Raw genomic sequence first — 20213 nt, forward strand, 5'->3', positions numbered from 1 at the left:
TGGTGCCTTACCATCAGCCCCACCAAAACTAAGCACCCGCCTGAGTATTTTGTGTAATTTAATACTCCGCCCCCTCAACTACTCTTGAGTGATGGGGTAATTGTAGAGAGAAGTTTACGTACCTGGATAGTGTGCTTATGCAAAAATTCTGGTTTGGCAGCAGAGGTCTCACTCCGAATCGGTCAAGTGGCATATTTTCATCAGCTTCGTAACACTTTGGGGTATCTACCTGGTCTGTCACTCGACACAAAACGCTGGGTCTTCTTGGCCAATGATAGAATAAATGAAAAATCTGAACCAGCTTTACACTTTCAGACTGGCCTGCCTACGATCCACCCTGGGTTTAACTAGGCTGGAATGTGTGAACAGCTCACAATGAGCTCCACTGGTGGGCACGGCTGCATTGCCTGGGTCATGTAGCCTGCTTGCTCAGCCACCGCATCCCCAAGCAGCCTCTGTTTTTCCAGATAGAGGGGGCTAAATGGGCGTGGCACGGCCTGGAGAAGAGATGGACTGATGCAGTACAGGAGGATACGGAACTAAGTGGACTTGCCAAAGACTGGTACCACTGGTGTCAAGATCTGCCTCTATGGAGGAAGCTCGTGAAGGATGCTTATGGGAAGTTGGTGGCAGTTGCCCTCAAGCAAAAAAGGAGGGTGAGAGGAGCGACGCTCACAACAACAGACGGTGCACTGGATGACTAAAACGCAGCACGTTGGCACAGTAGGATGCAAAGGTGGTGCGTCTGCCAGTCATCTCAGTCAGTCAACCCATCGCACTGGGGTCTGTCCCCTGATCTCCTGTCGGCAAGCCTTCGACACTTCAAGTGGCCTCGGAGTGCACCAGGCCTGGCACAAGCGCCATGGTGACGTCTCCGTCACTTAGTGGCGAATGAGGGCTGTTGTTGTTATCTGAGTCGGTTAGGGGCCTCCCCTAGGTCCACTCAGCCTCAAATAAGTATCTGATACGGTGTGTAAACATCGCCACTTGGGAGACAAAGACGGACAAGTGTGGTGCTGGCAACCCACCCCTCGTGTGCGGTGCCGGCCGTCATAGGTGCTCACTAACAGCACTTGCTCCTACAGTGTTTCCAGGCTATACACAAGATTTCTGTCTTTGTTTGTGTCTATGTGCAGTGTCTGTATGAGTGGTTGGGAGCAGATGTGTCTGTGGGGATCGACCTGAGTTCGATTCCCATTCACAACCATCAGTGACTAATAAATAAAACCGGTCGTGTGCGTCCCCTACATCTACTCAAACTTAAAATAGTACCTCGTGCAACGTATAAACATCAAATGTGGGGAGACAAAGGCATCCGGATGCGGTGCTGACCACCCACCCCATCATAGGTGCTAACTCGCTAACAGCACTTGACTCAATAGTCTGTTAAGGCTATACGGGGATCTGTCTTTGTATACAGGTGCATGTGTCTGTGTGTATGTCTGTGTGTGGAATTACAGTACTCACTTCCCGTCGGCTTGCTCATCTCTCCACCCTGCAACAAAATCACAGCAGCGCACGTGAGACTCTAATCATATCACAGCTTACAACCACCACCACCATCATCATTACCGTCCTCATCATTAAACATTTCGAACAGACACACATTCACATATAGATGTTCTCTCAGATTAATGTTATCCTGATACAGCGCGCGTGTGGATGTACTCACGGAAGACATCGCCTTGAAGGCAGAACGAGAAGTCACGGATGGTCACGTTTTGTCAATAGATTTCGTTAACTGTGTTAATGAAGTGTTCAACCTCACGGATGTTTGTCAATGAGGTTTACCAAGTAATTTAACCGCGTTATCGATGTTCACTGACGACGTTGTCGAAGTGTGCTCCCGAATGCGATCTTTAAGCACACAGAGCGCGCGCCCACCTCCGTCTGTAACGATCGACCGTTGCTAGGGAAGTGACGTCACTTGTTAAGGTAACGAACCCCGGAAACCACGTGGTCCACTGTATCCTCCAGGCCTGATTAGTTACACGACTGTCAAATTTTTACTTTAAACTTTCGTAACTTGCAGGAATTCATATTTTTGGTTCTTTCGGTAAAGTCACGTAGATAGAAAATAACATTTTAAGTGAAGGCAAAAAACCCACGAGGTTTCGGTGGCAACACAAGCGGTCTTCATCACGTGTTGCGATCGAAACGTCGTGGGTTTTTTGCTTTTATTTTAATTTATTTTTATTTTATTGTTGTTATTTTCTATCTACGTGACTTTACCTGAAAGAACCAAGAATATAGTAAGGATTGTACCCTGGTCGCCACGGATGAAGAGGCCGAGCGGGCTCGGTTCAACTGTTGCCAGGTACCTCCACCACTCAGCTCGCAGCACACACACAGTGTCCACTATGTAAAAATCAGGCTAAACTAAACCTTTCTAGAAGTTACTAAAATAATGCTATAAAAACAATGCAACAGTGATCATAAGACATGTGATTGAAAGTTAACAATAGCGACATATATAACATATATTACTAAACCTAGCATCCTTCGCTAGCTGCTTGAGTCAATCCATAATAGCAGGAGTAACAATTATGTATGTTGATTAACTGCGAATAACCCAATCAATAACAGATATCCATTGTAATTTACATCAATACATTACCCCCCCCCCCGTCTTCGTATCGGATCTGCTTACAAGCGACGACGTCACATTTATCCCCCGTCTACGTCTATTAAAGACCGAAACAGGGGAAGGATTTCACCACAACTCTGGCTGTCACCTGACGAGGCGGGTTGTTGTTGTAGTTACAGGCGAAACGTCACGGTACTTGAATTGTAAATGTTGTGGGTTTACTCTCCAACACACCGATGTGCTGAATTAGTCACTAATTGGCATGTTTTGTTTACGTGACAAACTTGACTAAGATTTACGCGAGCTAACGCAAACAAACAAAAACACCCTCCAATAAGTAAATATTTGTATTAATTCCATGAATGGACCTTGGCCTGGGACTGTGGGGATTGAGAAGTTATGGATGCAGCTTCTGTTTGTGCTGCCATCAGAATGACCAACAAATAAATAAATAATACACACGGATTGGTGACTACAGTACTAGACCCCCAGTGCTTTTATATTTAAAAGTGTATGTGCTTTGTGGTTGCTTTATTGCGCGTGTGTACGTACTGTGTAACACTTGTTTGAACGCAGGTGATGGGGTTGTCCATGTTGGGTGTCATTACAGGCAAAAACAAGCAGCAGTACGAAGACCAGGACGCCGTGGCCGACCATGAGGACGGAAATTGGCCTCGCCCGGTCACAACGTACGACAGCAGTACAGGTTTCCCTCCACACATGCACACACCTACGAGTTTCCCACTACAGAGACGAAGGTCCCCCATATAGCCTTAACAGACTGTTGTGGCAAGTGCTGTTCGCAAGCTCCAATGAAGGTCGGCATGGTATATCAGGGGGTAGGTGGCCAACACCACACCCGGCCGCCTTTGTCTCCCAAGTGGTGACGTATACACACACCGCTCCAGGTATTTATTTGAGGTTGAGTCGACCCAGGACCGGTTCAGATAAATAATCGTCACTGGCGTTGGCCATGAGCGGGACTCCAACTCGCATGTTTGCGGGGTTTGGAGCGTAGCATACTATCCACTGCGCCACTGCTACCTTCACATAACGCACACAGAAACAACACACAGGGACCCACACGCACGGACACACAGGGACCTGCTCAACATTGAAATGTGCAGCCCTTGTGTGGCGGCCTGCGTTGAATTTGGGCGTTCATCTCGTCACCCATACAAAAGGTCTCGACAATCAATGGCAGTCCCCCTTGCCCTGCCTGGCACGCACATCGGGCCAGTCACCCCACGCACAGCGCACACAACGCGCACGTTATGTGCGCACAGCGCACATGACGTGCGCGTCGCGTATGCCAAATCAAGAGTCGTCCCCGAGTGTCCGGCAAATTGGACCGACTATCCCAGGCCCCGCGCTTCGGGGGAGGCCCCACGTGTAGACATCAGTGTCACATGTAATGCTTCCGGTTTAGTTTGAAGGCATCGGGGGGGGGGCCCACGCACCCCCTATGGACGGCCCTGGTCAAAGCACACGGCAGCGCGGAGCACGCGCGTCACGCGCACGGGCCACGTGCGTCACGGGTACGTGACATCTACAAGGCAAGCACCTGCATCGCGTGGTCATCACTTGTAAGGCATGCCTTTTGTGCATGGGACGTGCGTAGTGTGTGCAACACGTGGCACATGTATGTCACACATGCGCATCGCAATGTGATGTCATGTGTACGTGGACATTTGAATCGCATGTAGCTGTCTGGTGGGCAGGACGGATCTACGCGTGGGCAAGTAAGGGGGTGGCTGAGTAAGACTGATACGGAGACACGTCAAGCCACACACTCACCACACACTCCCCGGTACACTCACACACACCACATTCACCGCACACTCACTTACCGGCACACTCGCACACTGGCACTCACTGCACACTCACACACCGCACACTCACCACGCACTCGCTTACCGGCACACTGACTGCACATTCACACACACTCACCGCTCTCACCACGCACTCACTTACCGGCACACTGACTGCACATTCACACTCACACACCGCACACTCACCACGCACTCACCGGCACACTGACTGCACATTCACACACACTCAGCGCTCTCACCACGCACTCACTTACCGGCACACTGACTGCACATTCACACACACTCACCGCACACTCACTTACCAACACTCTGACTGCACATTCACACACACCGCACTCACACCGCATTCACACACACTCACACACACTCACACCGCACTCATTCACTCACACATACTCACTCACACACACTCACACAAATTTACACACACTCACCACACACTCACACACACTCACCGGCACACTCGTGTGCAAGCACACTAGTGAGCTTCCACAAGATGTGCTGCACATTAGTGAGGCCACACACCAGCAGGTTTACACATCAGTGAGCTTACACACTAGTGTGCACACACACAGTCGTAAGCTTACAGATTAGATAGCGTACACACCAGCTCACCGGTGAGGTGAGCTACACACTGGTGAGTTAACACACCCACCTGTTCACGTGCGCAAAGCTCTTAACCCTAAACCTAACATATCCCAAATGCCATGGCTAAAGTTATTTTACACACGCACGTCCATACACGCATGCGCATATGAAGGCACGCATGCACACATACGTACACACAAACACACATGCACGCACATGTTTAAACATATACAATTCCATGGCGTTGGACTTGAGACTCCCAGAAGTGGAATCAGGACTCCTGAGTGTGCGATATAGCTCAGTGGGCCTTACTTGGTAAAATTTAAATAATTAATTTAGTTTCAGGATGTAGGGTTCTGAAGATATTTCATCTTTCAGTCCTTTCTGACCGTTTGAGTGTGGGTGAGTGAGTGACAACTACTTATGCATTTTTTGTTATTACAAATACAAGCATTTCCAGCTATTGACATGAAATGTATTAACTCTGGAAGATGATGGTGATACAGGTGGTGGGTAGCGGTAGTGTAGCGTTTAGCACGCTGCGCTACGAACCCGGCGACCCGAGTTAAATTCTCGCTCATGCGCAACGCAGGTAACGACTCTCTGAACCGGTCATGGGCCTCCCCTAGGTCGACTCAGCCTCAAATGAGTACTTGGTGTGGTGTAAACATCACTACTGGGGAGACAAAGGCGGCCGGGCGTGGTGTTGGCCACCCACCCCTAGTGGGCCATGCTGGCCTTCACAGGTACTTGCTTACAGCACTTGCCCCAATAGTCTATTCGGGCTATACGGGGAGTCTTTGCTTTGGTGGTGATAATACAGATGGTGATTGATTATACAGATGGTTAGGATGATGATAATGATACATTTGGTGATGATGGTGGTGATGATGGGACTGTAAGAGTGGTCCTTGAAGATATTTACTGTGTAATATTAAGACACACTAATATAAATGTAATCATTAAAGCACAATATATAACACTTGTAATTTCTGTTGAAAGCATGTGCTTTTAATGGTCACGTGTATTTGTACGTGGTTGTGCATGAATGCACGTGTTTTTATTTTCTGTATTAGGTGCTTGACGACAGCCCTTGACCCAACAGTCTATATTGGTTGTACAGGAAATCTTTGTGTTTTGATTTACGAATGTTCCATTCACGAAATGTAGTGAAAACGAAATTGACAAATTAAGGATACTTTTCGACTTACAAAATAGAATTTCAGCGGAAACAATATATCACATGGCACGCGCCATGAGATCATCAAGCAAGAAGCTGTCATCCATTCACGACAGTGTCACGGTATCCCCATAGTGCAAAAGTAACGCCTCGTCACCTCTCCAGTCATTCCAACATGCAGATCTTTTGGTGAGTTCCTTGAAGATGTTAATTATTTTTGTTTTAAATTGATTATTATTCAACCGTTGTAATATTTGTTCTCTATTATTTTTTGCATTGTGAAATATTGGTGTTTATTTTGGGTTTATAGTAGAAATGACTGTCTGAAACACATCGCAAGTTTTTCGTATTCAATTAATGGGAAAAGCCATTCCGATTTGCGATATTTTGTTTTACGGGCGTTTTTAGAAGAACGCATCCCTTTCGTAAGTAGAGGCATACATGTACAGGAATCCATTGCCAACCGCTAATTTACCAACCACGAAATTTTAGTAAACACGGATTGACTACTGGACACCTGTTTACTAACCACGAGCATCTCGCTTTGAGTATTCGCGAGTCGCGCCGAGTAGTGAAATCAAAACAACACGATGTACCTTATGGGGGGGGGGGTTCTTGTATTTGTTCTTGTATTTGTACGAGCTGTTGTTTGTTTATGTTACCGATGTTTACGGGGAGCGTTAGTGCAGCGGGTTAGCGAGCTGTACTATAAAGCCATAAATCCTGGTATAATTTCTGCTCATGGCCAACACCAGTGGCAATTATCTGAACCATTCCTGGACCTACCCTCGGCCTCAAATGAGTACTTGGTGCATTGTGAAAACATCAGCACTGGCAGAGACAAACCCCATATGCTGTGCTGGCCTGCATAAGTGCTCATAACGGCACTTACCCAACAGTCTGTTACATGGGGGGATCTTAGTTTTGGCGTGTAAGTGAGAGTTTGTGGACTTTGCATGTTCTTCCCCTGTTGTGCACGCGTTTTCTCAGGGTTCTCAGCTTTCAAAAAAGAACAACCAATTCTAACTGTAAGATATTACCTGCAAATTACTTAAACAAGGATTACACACCGTGGCAACATCGCCCCCTTCTGTGAAAGCTGGACAGGACCCTCCTGCAAAAGAGTGAGACTTCTCTGAATAAACAAATGTAGCACGGCAATCTTTGAGATAATAAAAAAAAAACTATTCACCCCTAGAGTGGACAAGGTAGCGAGGGCGATCCTAGCAAGCGAGGGAGCTGTACTCAGACGGAACGGACGACGGCTCCCAGCCGACCTCTTCGCCTTTGTCGATCTTGTCATCGTTGGAGGCCGGTCTCAGCTCTGCGAGGATCGCCTCAAACTTGGGGCGCTCTAACGGCGCGTGGCTCCAGCAGCGGTGCATCACCTTGCGGCTGTGGGGCGAGGGGAGGGTGCAGTGAGGGTGCGAGGAAGGCGAATCGCGCACAAGCTCGGACTGCGCTTTCACCTCTTCCAGTGCGCGTTCGTTCTCAGAATGGTTGAATGAGTGCCGATGATGTTAATGACGTCACAGAGGGGGATGAAGGGGGTCAGGTGGCGAGGGGGGTGAGGGGGGGGTGAGTAGGTAGAGGGTCATGAAGGCATAAAATATCTACAGAATGGATTCACACAGCGGCGTCTAAATGCCACTGCATCTCCATACGTAGTGCAGAAACACTGATCATGTTTATCTTGTAGAGAGAGAAGCAGTCTGTGGGTCTCTACAGTGAGGGAAAAAAGTATTTCATCCCCTGCTGATTTTGTACGTTTGCCCACTGACAAAGAAATGATCAGTCTATCATTTTAATTGTAGGTTTATTTGAACAGTGAGAGACAGAATAACAACAAAAAATCCAGAAAAACGCATGTCAAAAATGTTATGAATTTATTTGCATTTTAATGAGGGAAATAAGTATTTGACCCCTCTGCAAAACATGACTTAGTACTTGGTGGCTAAACCCTTGTTGGAAATCACAGAGGTCAGACGTTTCTTGTAGTTGGCCACCAGGTTTGCACACATCTCAGGAGGGATTTTGTCCCACTCCTCTTTGCAGATCTTCTCCAAGTCATTAAGGTTTCGAGGCTGACGTTTGGCAACGCGAACCTTCAGCTCCCTCCACAGATTTTCTATGGGATTAAGGTCTGGAGACTGGCTAGGCCACTCCAGGACCTTAATGTGCTTCTTCTTGAGCCACTCCTTCGTTGCCTTGGCCATGTGTTTTTGGTTATTGTCATGCTGGAATACCCATCCACGACCCATTTTCAATGCCCTGGCTGAGGGAAGGAGGTTCTCACCCAAGATTTGATGGTACATGGCCCCGTCCATCGTCCCTTTGATGCGGTGAAGTTGTCCTGTCCCCTTAGCAGAAAAACACCCCCAAAGCATAATGTTTCCACCTCCATGCTTGACGGTGGGGATTGTGTTCTTGGGGTCATAGGCAGCATTCCTCCTCCTCCAAACACGGCGAGTTGAGTTGATGCCAAAGAGCTCCATTTTGGTCTCATCTGACCACAACACTTTCACCCAGTTGTCCTCTGAATCATTCAGATGTTCATTGGCAGGGAAAAAAGTATTTGATCCCCTGCTGATTTTGTACGTTTGCCCACTGACAAAGAAATGATGAGTCTATATTTTTAATGGTAGGTTTATTTGAACAGTGAGAGACAGAATAACAACAAAAAAATCCAGAAAAATGCATGTCAAAAATGTTATAAATTAATTTGCATTTTAATGAGGGAAATAAGTATTTGACCCCCTCTCAATCAGAAAGATTTCTGGCTCCCAGGTGTCTTTTATACAGGTAACGAGCCGAGGTTAGGAGCACACTCTTAAAGGGAGTGCTCCTAATCTCAGCTTGTTACCTGTATAAAAGACACCTGTCCACAGAAGCAATCAATCAATCAGATTCCAAACTCTCCACCATGGCCAAGACCAAAGAGCTCTTCAAGGATGTCGGACAAGATTGTAGACCTACACAAGGCTGGAATGGGCTACAAGACCATTGCCAAGCAGCTTGGTGAGAGGTGAGAAGAGTTAAAGCGATTATTCGCAAATGGAAGAAACACAAAAGAACGGTCAATCTCCCTTGGTCTGGGGCTCCATGCAAGATCTCACCTCGTGGAGTTGCAATGATCATGAGAACGGTGAGGTCGTGGATGGGTATTCCAGCATGACAATGACCCAAAACACACGGCCAAGGCAACAAAGGAGGGGCTCAAGAAGAAGCACATTAAGGTCCTGGAGTGGCCTAGCCAGTCTCCAGACCTTAATCCCATGGAAAATCTGTGGAGGGAGCGGAAGGTTCGAGTTGCCAAACGTCAGCCTCGAAACCTTAATGACTTGGAGAAGATCTGCAAAGAGGAGTGGGACAAAATCCCTCCTGAGATGTGTGCAAACCTGGTGGCCAACTACAAGAAACGTCTGACCTCTGTGATTGCCAACAAGGGTTTTGCCACCAAGTGCAGAGGGGTCAAATACTTATTTCCCTCATTATAATGCAAATCAATTCATAACATTTTTGACATGCATTTTTCTGGATTTTGTTGTTATTCTGTCTCTCACTGTTCAAATAAACCTACCATTAAAAATATAGAGTGATCATTTCTTTGTCAGTGGGCAAACGTACAAAATCAGCAGGGGATCAAATACGTTTTTCCCTCAATGTATATGTGCTTTCTTGAGCAGGGGGACCTTGCGTGCGCTGCAGGATTTCAGTCCTTAACGGCGTAGTGTGTTACCAATTGTGTTCTTGGTGACTATGGTCCCAGCTGCCTTGAGATCATTGACAAGATCCTCCCGTGTAGTTCTGGGCTGATTCCTCACCGTTCTCATGATCATTGCAATTCCACGAGGTGAGATCTTGCATGGAGCCCCAGGCCGAGGGAGATTGACAGTTCTTTTGTGTTTCTTCCATGATGCGCACCAACTGTTGTTACCTTCTCACCAAGCTGCTTGGCAATGGTCTTGTAGCCCATTCCAGCCTTGTGTAGGTCTATAATCTTGTCCCTGACATCCTTGGAGAGCTCTTTGGTCTTGGCCATGGTGGAGAGTTTGGAATCTGATTGATTGATTGCGTCTGTGGACAGGTGTCTTTTATACAGGTAGCAAGCTGAGATTAGGAGCACTCCCTTTAAGAGTGTGCTCCTAATCTCAGCTCGTTACCTGTATAAAAGACACCTGGGAGCCGCTTTCTGATTGAGAGGGGGTCAAATACTTATTTCCCTCATTAAAATGCAAATCAATTTATAACATTTTTGACATGCGTTTTTCCGGATTTTTTTGTTGTTTTTCTGTCTCTCACTGTTCAAATAAACCTACCATTAAATTATAGACTGATAATTTCTTTGTCAGTGGGCAAACGTACAAAATCAGCAGGGGATCGAATACTTTTTTCCCTCATTGTATGTGAGGAGTCTGTGGGTCGCAACAGCACGTACGTCTGGAAGTAGGACATTCCAGACTAAGAGGGTTCATAATGGCCGTGTCAACGAGACTGAACCAGCCAGCACAACTCACTGCTAATAACACATCACATAATTCACCCTTAAGCAATTGTTCAATCAATTAATTAAATCACTACAATTAAAATAAAAGAATATCCCAGAACAAACACTTCGCACTCTCCTCCGTCAGCCACCTGCATCGACAATAGAAACGCATCAGTCCAGCAGTGGATAAAACCTGGTGTGGGAGGTATGGGGGGGCGGCTTACACTTGTGGTGGACAGCAGGGGGGTGGCTGCATGCAGTAGCCATCGCAGATCAAGCGGTAGAACTTGTCATCGACTGCCATGCACCAGGGTAAGGGGCCTCTCCTACACCCACACATATCACACACCGAGCGGTACACACGTCACACCGAGGAGCACGCACGTCACACACCGAGCAGGTTGCACAGGTCTCCTTTATCAAGACAAACGTGGAGCAGATTACAACTACAACTCTTCTACGCCTGTCACAGTGCCCCCCTCTCCCCCCCCCCCCCCCCAGTTTATGGGGGGGCGCGGGCCTCGCTCCCCCCTTCGCGTCAGCCCCCCCTAATAAATGGTCCGGTTGCATTGTGAATGCACCACTCGAATGACGTGCAGTCCCGTGGCGCACTGTAACGGGCTCGTGATTTACTCAATAAAATTCAACGTAAAAAAATAAAAACGATCCCAAGACATTATTTAAAATAATGTATGGCCATCGTGTGTCAGCATCACAGGCGAAAATTGGCATGTAAAAAAAAACTTCACTGCGACTCACTCAATTGGGATTGCTCGCAGCAAACAGCACTTGACCTGCTTACAGGTTAGGTGCTGAATAACCGTGTGTCACACAGAGAACAGTTGCCACTGAGGCTGCCCTTTTCAAATGCTTGAGATGAGATGTGATTATCGCGTGTAAATGTACACACTAACGAAAACATTATAAGCGAACTATTATCGTTTCAGGTGGCAGGGTGGTGCAGCGGTGATCTTTGACCCTCGCAACAAGAAGGGCCTTGGTTAATGATCCGACTGGCACTTTGCGGAGTTTTCTACGTTCTCACCTTTGTTCTGTATGGGTTATCCAGTTTGCTCACATAGCTAGAAAACACACAATCACAATGTAACTGGGTATTGGCCAAGCATCCCAATGCTAAAGTTACCTGCAAATTACTTCATTGGGATGACACTCGGCAGCAGAGCCGGATGATGGCATTGCTGGGGCCCTATGCCATTGTCAAGTTTAAGAGGCCCCTTCTATGAATGCCTGTATATTTTTGTCAGCAGAATGAAAATAACTGCTTTGGAGAGTCTTTTTTTCTCACCGATCTTTATTTATTAAGCAATTATGTTAAAACTCGAAACCTCGTGTCCATTTCTTGTTTCGTATTTAGAGATCCCCCCCCCTCCCTTAATGCGAGGCCCTAAGCTGCAAGTGTGGCCGGTCTGAGCTCGCCTGTGATGAATCACACGTATAATTGTGCACTCTAATTTTCTATGGGTGGCCAGGAGAATTTATTATTATTTAAGTGAATGCAATGGTGATCAGGGGATTGGATCCAGAGCCCCACGTACACAGTAGAGTACAAGGGAACGCCCACAATACAGATTTGAGCTGACCTGCGGATTGAGAAATTGAACTGTTTTGTGACGTGGAGGGTGTTTCTGACCGCTATTATGACCGACCCGTCCCGACGGGAGGAGAGAGGACAGGGTGGACCGGCTGCATGAGCTTACTCTCCGGCACTGCACAGCACAACATCGCCTCCCTACTGCAAAAATACTCGGCAGGACCCTCCTGAAAATGAAAGTCTTCGGAATCAGTGAGGCCTGTCCTTGGGAGGACAGGCGTAGTCTTGGTCGTCACAAGCGAACATTTGTTTCTCCACATGAATTTGTATCCCCGGGTTACCATCAGGGCTGGGCGCTGCAAGCTTAGCTTCTGAGATCTGATGAGACTGGCCGTTTTTTAAAAGGTAATTTCGGCATCTGGAGCCCAAGCATGCAACAACTTTATGCAACTTCTTGGTTATTTTGATAAAGTCACGTAGAATGGAAATAAAATAATAAAAATAAAACATAATAAAAAATAAAATTCTCACGACGTTTCTGCCAAAACACAAGTAGCCTTCTTCAGGTGAAGGAACAGAACTGTCGGGACAACAGCGCTTCAATAACTGCTGCTAAGATTCCCAGCGTCTTTTAAGCTAGGTGGGAGAGGTAAAGCGCCTTGACAAAGGAGTTTACATATCAAACAGGAGAATTTAGCATTGAAATAGCTGTGTTAAAGTGTTGGATCATCAGGGTGTTAAAGTCAGAAATAAGCATGTAACTGGGAGATTAGCATGATGTTAATGTGAGGGATTAGCATGTGACTGGTCACGGAAATAGCTATGTTAAAGTCAAAGTTTACATCTCAACAGAGGCGTTTAGTATATGGACGCTAAAGGACTGCAACTACCCAACTATCATACAATAAACCGATGTGAAAAAAATAAGTATAAACAACATCAATATAATAAATGTACTCAATATGTTCTTCAATACGTTGAGCTATAAACATCAAGTAACTGAGTATACACTACACTATATAATGAATACCATATAGTAAACGAATTAATAAAACTAAAATATAAACTACATCAATGTTATTAATAAACTCTATATACTCTCCAATCAGCTGAGCTACTAACAATAAGTCATTATACATTACAATGCCATATGGCGAAAAAAAGGGTGGCGGTTTTTTCCTTCTTTCCAACGTTAGCACCACGGAGAGCGACGAGCCTCGTTCAGACGGACGAGTCCATCCATGCTCGGAACGGAGGAGGGGGGAGAAACAGCCACGATGTGCTGCTCTGTCCTGTGTTGCGTTACAACCATGCCATAAACTAGACTACTATACATTGTAACGTTATACCTTCCAATCTAAACTACATTGTATAATATCGTATACACAGCCCAATGTAAGCTCGAACATTATGCAGTATATTTATATGTCTTCAACTAAACTTTTTCCTACATTACACGACTATACACCGTAATATACACTACCATAGACAAACCCACCCTTGAATTATAAAATGCGTTACTTTACACTACCCTATACTTTAGACTGTAAAATGTTAGACTTGTAATATTACACTATGTATTATTCTACCAACCCTACTGTATACCACACTGCTGTATATTCACAATACAATTACGATACTATATATTGCCTTATGAATTATGTTAAACATTACAATGTTATACTATTTATTATTATGTAACATGCTATAAACCATACCATTGACCGTCGTGTGAAGAGGCAGTGCCAGCGAATGGACTGCAGTCTGAATGTCACCATAAAATACAATCAATTAAGAACTGAAATTGTTTATAACGTCTTTCCAATGAAATTTTGATTTAAAGCTTTCGTGACTGCAGTAATTAATATGCTTAGTTCTTTCGGTAAAGTCACGTTGAAGGAAACAACAAAATAATAAAATATATATAAAACAATAAAAATTCTCACGACGTTTCGACCATAACACAAACCAATTCCTCAACCACATCAATTCCATACACCCAGCCATCAGATTCACCATGGAGGTCGAAAAAGATGGCAAGCTACCCTTTTTGGATGTCCTAATTAAAAGGAGTCCCGATGGTTCTATGAGCCACTCTGTCCACAGGAAAGCTACGCATACGAATGCTTACTTAAAACTGGATTCCCACCACCATCCATGTCAGAAGAACTCCCTCATCAAGACTCTATAGCATAGAGCCCAATGCATTTCCGACCAGGAACACATTGCCAGTGAACTTAAGCACGTACACCAAGCTCTCAAGGCTAATGGTTACTCCGACTACACAATCCGCAAAGCCATCACTCCAGCCATGAAGAAGGATCCTCTTGAGGAGCCATTCAAAACCATCACCTTACCCTACATTGCGGGGGTCACAAAAAAGATCTCCAAAATCCTGAATAAACACAAGATCCAGGTCCGATTCAACACAGTACATAAAATCCGTGATCTGGTTCCGTCTGTAAAAGATGTGGTTCCAGATATACAGTACCCGGGCGTCTACAAACTAAGTTGCCTCTGTGGTAGCAGTTACATTGGAGAAACCAAACGACATATCTGGGACCGCATCCGTGAACATAAAGCAGACTTGAAACACGGTAGGACGAGCACCTCAGCCGTGGCAGATCACTGTTATAATTCAGTGGGCTCACATGACATTGACTTCTCCAAGACGGACGTTCTCTGCAAGCCATCCGGCTACCATGAGAGATTCGTTCATGAGGCCATCCACATATACAAACACAGAAACAATTTCAACCGAGAAGATGGATTCTGGCTTAGTAACCATTGGAAAGATGTTATAAACCATTTTGGTACTTAATTGATTGTATTTTATGGTGACTTTCAGATCGTAGCCCATTCGCTGCCACTGCCTCTTAATACCTTTCACACGACGGTCAATGGTATGGTTTATAGCAGGGGTGTCCAAACTTTTGTTTCCCGAGGGCCACATACAGAAAAATATACGAAGGATTGGGCCACTCACTAGACGTGAGGTATACTGCCTCACTTCTCATGCACTAATATTGTCAAAATCAATCAAATGCAGGTAAATTACGTTTGATTATTGAACATGTTTGAAGAAAAAAAGCCTCCATCATAGCTCTTCATTAGTAGATTTTAATTTTATTTTTTACAAAAAGGTTGGCAGGTAATTCTCTCAGTGACAGCCTCAGATTGGTTCTTAGGGTGCTGATCCCCCTTCATTGTCCATATGAAGGGAGAGACAAGAAGACAAATAGGGGATGTGGATATTTCAAGCTTATTACACAAATAAATTATTGGGCTTGTTAACACATCAACTAACGTTTGTTAAAAAAATTGTCATCAACTTTAATTGACTGAATTTATGAAGTAATTGGGCTTATTAACAAATGAAAACGGTGTGTATATTTTTAACTCACCTGTAATGGGAATAATGTTACGCTCAGTGGGAGCAGTGATGCTGCGCTTTGGTCTGAAGGATAGCTGGCAGGTCAGGAGTAAGTTTGGTGGTTGAGATGCGAAGGACGTCACGTAGATGGCTGTCGGTCGTTCTGGTTCTCAGCCTGCTTTTGTTCAGCGTTAACAGAGAGAATGTCTGCTCACATATGTATGTTGAGCCGAACAGACTCATCATTCGTCTTGCATGGCGTCTCGTCAGAGGAAACTTGGCCTTTTCCAAACTCCGGTAGAAGTCAGGTAGGGAGAGAAGCTGATGCTGATTCTTCAGAGAATCATCACACTGAATTTCGATCAGTTCTAATTGCAGACTCTCCTCCACTTCTTTTGCATCCATTGAAAACGGAGCCGCAAACAGTGTGATTTCCTTCTCAATGACAGAAAAATCTTGGAAGCGCTGACTGAATTCTGTCATGAGAGATGTGATCACAGACACATATTCTCCCATTTTTGCAGAGAGCTTGGCATTTGGAAATGCGCATTGATTTCGGTCAGCGTGGGGAAGTGCGCTACATTGAAGTTGCGCAGTTGTGACTCGAAGAGACGGAGCTTCGCACGGAATGCTTTCATGTGCACATACAGCTGTGGTACCAGCTGCTCTTTGCCTTGTAGTCTCTTGTTCGGGGTGTTGAGATGATCAGTGAGATCAACTAAAAAAGCCAAGCCTGCCAACCATAAAGGGTCACTGATCTCATGGAGAGGTCTGCCCTTTTCTTTCAAAAACTTGTCGATATTTGATCTCAGGGAATAAAACCACTGCAGCACGGAGCCGCGACTGAGCCAGCGCACTTGAGAATGGTAGAGTAGGTCCCCGTATTCAGCATCGACATCAGAGAGGAACGCTTGCAATTCTCTGTGGTAAAGCCCTCGGGCCATATTTTTTTGACATTTTTCACAACTGTGTTCATCACATCGCCAAGCTGGATTATCTTGGCACAGAGGGCTTCTTGGTAGATGATACAGTGCATTTTAACAGTCTCACCTCCGCTCTCCTGCACCTTGGCACTCACCATAGAAGCCATTCCTTTGCGCTCGCCTGTCATTGCTGGAGCCCCATCCGTTGTAATTCCACACAGCTTGTCCCATTTAAGTCCAGCCTGGTTAATTGAATCTGACACAGCTTCAAACATGTCCTTCCCAGTTGTTGTCCCCTTTAGACTCTGAAGATCAAGCAGTTCCTCCATAATGCAAAAATTCTCATCAACTCCCCGCAAAAAAATTAACAGCCGTGCAGTGTCCGTGGCATCTGTGCTCTCATCACATGCAATCGAGTAAAAATCGAAAGCACAAGTTTTATCTGACACTTGCTGTTTTAAGTTAGCCGACAAGTCTTCAATTCGCCGCACAACCTTATTTCTGGACAACACTAACATCGTTAAAATCCTGCAATTTCTCCAGGCACATTCCCACGACTTTAGTGAGGCACTGTTTGATGAAGTCACCGTCTGAGAAAGGTTTCCCGTGTAGGGCAATGAGTTGAGTTACTTCATTGCTGGCTATTGTTGCATTTTCTTGAGCTTTGTTAGCACGGAAAAAAAAACCCTGCTGCTGCGTTAGCAGGCTAGCTTGCCATTTGCTTTACCTTCTCTCTCCGCTCGGCGCCAGTGTAGGACGTGAAGGTCTGATGTTTCGTTTCATAATGCCGTCGTACATTGTACTCTTTCATCACGGCAACACTCTCATTACAAATCAAACAAACACACTTCCCCTTGGTTTCTATGAAAAAAAAATAATTTTTCCACCGAGTCTGAAATTTTCTGCACTCGCTTGCAATCTTGCGTCTCTTCGGTTCCGGCATTTCTGGTGACCCTAAGCAAATGTTTTCTACGATTGCTTGCTTTGTGGAGACGCTGCCTTGTTCAAGACAATAGCGCTATCTAGTGTTTAAATTAAGAAATGCAATACAGTGGGCCATAGTCCATTATATTTTTAAACTTTGATACGGGCCAATAAAAAATGGATGGCGGGCCGCAGTTGGCCCGCGGGCCGTAGTTTGGACACCACTGGTTTATAGCATGTTATATAATAATAGTATAACATTGTTATGTTTAACATAATTCATAAGGCAATATATAGTATTGTAATTTTATAGTGAATATACAGCTGTGTGGTATACAGTAGGGTTGGTAGAATAATACATAGTGTAATATTACAAGTCTAATATTTTACAGTCTAAAGTATAGGGTAGTCTAAAGTAACGCATTGTATAATTCAAGGGTGGGTTTGTCTATGGTAGTGTATATTACGGTGTATAGTTGTGTAATGTAGGAAAAAGTTTATTTGGAGACATATCAATATAATGCATAATGTTAGAGCTTACATTGGGCTGTGTATACGATATTATACAATGTAGTTTAGATTGGAAGGTATAACATTACAATGTATAGTAGTCTAGTTTATGGCATGGTTGTAACGCAACAGGACAGAGCAGCACATCGTGGCTGTTTCTCCCCCCTCCTCCGTTCCGAGCATGGATGGACTCGTCCGTCTGAACGAGGCTCGTCGCTCTCCGTGGTGCTAACGTTGGAAAGAAGGAAAAAACCGCCACCCATTTTTTTCGCCATATGGCATTGTAATGTATAACGACTTATTGTTAGTAGCTCAGCTGATGGAGAGTATATAGAGTTTATTGATAACATTGATGTAGTTTGTATTTTAGTTTTTTTTATTAGTTTACTATATGGTATTCATTAGATAGTGTAGTGTATACCCAGTTACTTTATGTTTATAGCTCAATTTATTGAAGAATATATTGAGTACATTTATTATATTTTGATTTAAAGCTTTCGTGACTGCAGTAATTCATATTCTTAGTTTTTTCGGTAAAGTCACGTTGAAGAGAAACAACAAAATAACAAAATATATATAAAACAATAAAAAAAAAATATTTTGTTATTTTGTTGTTTCTCTTCAACGTGACTTTACCGAAAAAACTAAGAATACATTTATTATATTGATGAAGTTTCTACTTAGTTTTTTTTCACATCGGTTTATTGTATGATAGTTGGGTAGTTGCAGTCCTTTAGCGTCCATATACTAAATGCCTTTGTTGAGATGGAAAATTTGACTTTAACATAGCTATTTCCGTGACCAGTCACATGCTAATCCCTCACATTAACATCATGCTAATCTCCCAGTTACATGCTAATTTCTGACTTTAACACCCTGCTGATCCAACACTTTAACGCAGCTATTTCAATGCTAAATTATCCTGTTTGATATGTAAACTCCTTTGTCAAGGCGCTTTACCTCTCCCACCTAGTTTAAACGACACTGCGAATCTTAGCAGCAGTCATTGAAGTGCTGTCGTCCCGACAGTTCTGTTCCTTCACCTGATGAAGGCCACTTGTGTTGTGGCCGAAACGTCGTGAGAATATTATTGTTATTTTATTTTATCAATTTATTATTTTATTCTCATTCTACGTGACTTTACCGAAAGAACCAAAGAAGATTAACAAAGATAATTTCCACCAGCAGATGGTGCTAGAACGTGGTATGTCCAGAGTACAGTATTCTATCACAGCGTTAAATCTATCTGAGTCATTGTTTGCGTAGCTTTCTGGTGGATCGTGAAACCCGCTGAGATCCACCAGAATGAATCGCGGTGCTTGGTGGATTAATACCGCTGCTCCGTTGGCATCTCGTGGCCATACCGCAGCCTGTATCTACTGTAAATTTAATCTTCATATTAAATAGAGGCTACAACAAATGTGAATATTGTTGTTGTTGTTGTCTCCCTGTACCGTTACAGATACTCGGATGTGATTGTGCACCGGCTGCTGGCCGTGTGCGTGGGCGCCGACCCCACGTACCCGGCGCTCACCGACAAGCAGAATCAGCAGCAGCTCTGCAACAACCTCAACTACCGCCACAAGATGGCGCAGTACGCCCAACGCTCGTCTGTAGCTTTCCACACGCAGGTGGGAGGCGGAAGTGTGGGCCACGTGGAGCTTGCACGGCGTGTGCTTAGGCACCTGATAATGCGTCCATTCGTCTCTTGAAAACCATTTTTAAGGTCACGAAAGCAGGCATCGTATTGTGCGTGTAGTAAGAATCAATTGTTTTCTATTCGCACGCTTACGTGTGGTGGTGCCGTGGCTGTACTGGTTGGCTACACTTGACATTGCTTTTCAGCATTCTTCTGTGTTTGCTGAAAAACCTGGTTACTTGGCACATTTGCCCATGATGTGACAACTTTATTTGATTGGCTCTGTCAGGTGATGGAGGATTATAGTCAATACAATTGACATTGTACCTTCACGATTGAACTCAAAATAATCCCCATGACATGATGCCAATAGCACAACTGGAATAAATTAGCGGGGGGATGCAGGAAAATTACCTTAAATTTTGTTAAATAATTATGGGCTTGGTAAGTGATGCGCGTGTGTCTGCTCTTTGCCACGTAGCGGTGATTAACGGCTGTTGTTGTGGTCTCAGTTGTTCTTCAAGACTAAGAGAGTGGTGAGCGAAGAGGGCTTCGTGCTGTTTGTGCGCAAAAACGCCGTGGTGGTGCTCATTCCCAAGTACGGCTTGGAGGGGAC

The sequence above is a fragment of the Petromyzon marinus genome, chromosome 55 (genome assembly GCF_048934315.1).
Source record: "Petromyzon marinus isolate PM22_M1 ecotype Great Lakes invasive population chromosome 55, UKy_Petmar_22M1.pri1.0, whole genome shotgun sequence".
NCBI classification, from domain to species: Eukaryota; Metazoa; Chordata; class Hyperoartia; order Petromyzontiformes; family Petromyzontidae; genus Petromyzon; species Petromyzon marinus.